A 4005-nucleotide genomic window follows, 5' to 3' on the forward strand; every position below is an offset into this window, starting at 1 on the left:
ATTTTTTTTTCTTTTACGAATGTCTAATCTGCCAGCAAACTGTGGTATTTAAACATAGAAGTGGGTTCTGAGTTTCTTTGGGCCAAGCAAAATGGGAAACCTAAGTCCTCCTGTGCCTCTTGAAATAATGACTCCTAGTTACCAAGCCTACCATTACCTGGTTACTGTACTGAGTAATTTACATTTTTTTAAATTCAATTACTTTACACAGAGCTCTTAAAATAGATATTATATTGCATTTAACCTATGAAGAAGCTGAATCTCAGAAGGACAAAATTGTGTCCTTCTGAGAAAGTGGTAGAACCAGGATTCAAAGCCAAGAGCTGTCTACATATTAAATGCATATTTTCTACCTCTCCTTTTATGGAAGGGAGTCGGAGAAAAAAAACCAACTTTCTATTTTTCTCACTGTAAATTACAAGTAAAATTTATCACACAGAGCTTTATATGTATATAGGTGACTTTTATCCAAATTTGGGGAGGTAGGGAATGGGAAAAGAAGACAGAAACAGAGACAGAGAAAGAATATGTTGGTTTTTTTCCCCTTAGCCAACCATTCATCAAAAAGAACTGGATATGGAAAGAAAAGACTATATGCTTTCAAGTTTCCATGTGGAAACAAAGGTTTCTCTCTCCACACATTATGATGCAATGTTGTATTTGAACACCTAAACTGCTCAACTTCAGCCATTTCTCCTACAGGAAAAACAAAGGCACTCCCAGAAACCTGAGCGCAGAGCGGAAGAACACAGCCTACTCACTCTGCCTCAGAAGTGGCTTCCAGTCACCAAATAAAACAAATTACCCATAAAGCAGTAATTTCTTTCCTTTCAGTGTATGCTGAGGAATCTGGGAACAACTGGACACAGTTCGCCACCTTGTGAGCAGGAGAGGACATGCAGTTTCCTGAAGGACAGCCAACCCTCAGTGCAGAAGCCACAGAAGGAAGCTTTGTGACTCAAGGCCCCAGGCTTCAGAGCACCACATAGTCTCTCTCAGGGCCAGCCTGAGGCCACATAGAGGAATGACTGAAATGGATCTTTATTGGACACCCTACAGCATTGCTGCAAAACCCATATCAAAAGTCATGAACTTGGAGTCAATGAACCTGTTTCTGCTACTACCTACCAAGTGACCTTGAGCAAGTCGCCTAATTCCTGTGGGCCACATTTGCAAATGAGAAGGGTTGACCAGGTGATCTATAGGGGCTCATCCAGCTCTAAAACTGTGAGTGTACTGTCGGAGTGAAGTTGCTTTCTCTCTGATCTTCTCACTGGCCTTCAGGTTTCTGATCCCTTTTGCACTCTACCACCAAAGCTATCTTGTGAAATATAGCTATCCTCCTGTCGTTCCTGAAACAGAGCTTACAAAACCATCCATGAGTGGCCCATTTGCCCACTGTTTGTTGTCTACTACCAAGTGAATTCATTCATTTATTCATTAAAGAAACATTTGTTATGTGTTCCCCACCATGTCCCCATGTCCACAGTATCCCGAGCACATAGAACTACTTTCAGTCCCCCAGTATACCAGGTTTTTTTGCATCTCTTGCCTTTGCTCATGCTGTTACATTTGCTTGGAATGCCTTTCCCACATCTTCCTCCAAACCGATTCATATTCATCTCAGTGCAAAAGTCATCTTGTGTCTGAAACTTTCCAGGAATTTCCTATATTTTCCTACCATTTCATACCTTGATTATAGTATTTGGCACACTGCCTTGAAAGTACATGGGTATAGGCCGGGCGCGGTGGCTCAAGCCTGTAATCCCAGCACTTTGGGAGGCCGAGACGGGCGGATCACGAGGTCAGGAGATCGAGACCATCCTGGCTAACACGGTGAAACCCCATCTCTACTAAAAAATACAAAAAACTAGCCGGGCGAGGTGGCGGGCGCCTGTAGTCCCACCTACTCCGGAGGCTGAGGCAGGAGAATGGCGTGAACCCGGGAGGCGGAGCTTGCAGTGAGCTGAGATCCCGCCACTGCACTCCAGCCTGGGCGACAGAGCCAGACTCCGTCTAAAAAAAAAAAAAAAAAGTACATGGGTACATGTGTAATGAAATATGATATAATGTTTTTGTTTTTGGTTTTTTTTGAGGCAAAGTCTTACTGTCACCCAGGCTGGAGTGCAATGATGATATCATAGCTCACTGCAGCCTCCAACTTCTAGCTCAAGCGATCCTCCCATCTCAGTCTCCCAAGTAGCTAGGACTACAGGTATGCGCCACCATGCCTGGCTAATTGTGTGTGTATGTGTGTGTGTGTGTGTGTGTGTGTGTGTATGTGGAGAGAGAGAGAGATGGGGTCTGTGTTGATTAGACTGGTCTTGAACTCCTGGTCTCAAGCAATCCTCCCATCTTGGCCTCCCAAAGTGTTGGAATTACAGGCATGAGCCACCACACTGGGCTGAGACGGTATCTTGATACACCCAGTGGTGCAATTCTTTTCCCCCTGAAATTTCCTTTATACTTCCCCCACTACTCAGACAGAGGGTTTTTTATATGCACTACGCCTAGGGTACAGCTATTACTGCCAAAATGAACAGAGAAAACTTTCTTCACACAGATTTGAGCATCACAATGAACTTGTGAGATTTAGAGTAAAATTGTGAAGCTGATAGCTATGAGAGGAAGGTATTTTACATTTTAAGAACCTGAACAAGCCGGGCGCGGTGGCTCACGCCTGTAATCCCAGCACTTTGGGAGGCCGAGACAGGCGGATCACGAGGTCAGGAGATCGAGACCATCCTGGCTAACACGGTCAAACCCCGTCTCTACTAAAAATACAAAAAATTAGCTGGGCGTGGTGGCGGGCGCCTGTAGTCCCAGCTGCTCGGGAGGCTGAGGCAGGAGAATGGTATGAACCCGGGAGGCGGAGCTTGCAGTGAGCCCAGATCGCACCACCGCACTCCAGCCTGGGCAACAAAGCTAGACTCCGTCTCAAAAAAAAAAAGAACCTGAACATTTGAACATTTTAAGTACAAAAGTCAATATTTATATCCTAAGTACAAGATTCTGGAGCAAAGAGATGAAAGAGTTAGCCTCTCCAACCACTCCCATTCCACACCCACCAACAGACTAAAGAGTTCAAAATGGGAGCCAGGCTCCTGCCGACTGTCCATCCTCAAGCCAAGTCCTAGGTGGGAGTGAGAACTTATAGCCCACTTTCTCTCTGGAACCTGGGAGGCAGCAGCCATGCAGATGTACTCTGAGCTAGTGGCATGGTGGAAGTAAAGGAGAAAATGTGGTGTGCAGCAGAGGCACCAGAAGACCTCTCAGTTTCCTCAGAGTGGCATGGAGATCAGAATCTGGAAGTTTGTGTGCCTCTAAGATGTGTAAGAGATGGACAAAAGATAACCAGTGACCCCTAAAGGGCCCAGAAGTCAGAGGAGGAAACAAAGTGGCCACCATGGCCCTCATGACCAGGGGCTCTTTGGATGGCCTCTATCAACACATGGCCCTTCATATGCATTTCTTACTTTTCTTTGTATCTCCACTGGCTAGCACAGTGGCCAAGAAATACTTGCTTTGTAAAATAATGTAGTTGGGATAACGAAGCAGTAAAGTGTCCCTAGGGAACCTGAGTTCTGTTTGTACCATTTTCCTTAACTCTTTATGTAACCAATCTCCAGGCACCATTAATAACAAAACAACTCTAACACTGGTGCTCTGATAAGGAAATATGAAAAACAAATGATAGGCATATAGAATTCCAAAATCTGGCCGGGCGCGGTGGCTCAAGCCTGTAATCCCAGCACTTTGGGAGGCCGAGACGGGCGGATCACGAGGTCAGCAGATCGAGACCATCCTGGCTAACCCGGTGAAACCCCGTCTCTACTAAAAAATACAAAAAACTAGCCGGGTGAGGTGGCGGGCGCCTGTAGTCCCAGCTACTCGGGAGGCTGAGGCAGGAGAATGGCGTAAACCCGGGAGGCAGAGCTTGCAGTGAACTGAGATCCCGCCACTGCACTCCAGCCTGGGCGACAGAGCGAGACTCCATCTCAAAAA

The sequence above is a fragment of the Theropithecus gelada genome, chromosome 4, assembly GCF_003255815.1.
Source record: "Theropithecus gelada isolate Dixy chromosome 4, Tgel_1.0, whole genome shotgun sequence".
NCBI lineage: Eukaryota > Metazoa > Chordata > Mammalia > Primates > Cercopithecidae > Theropithecus > Theropithecus gelada.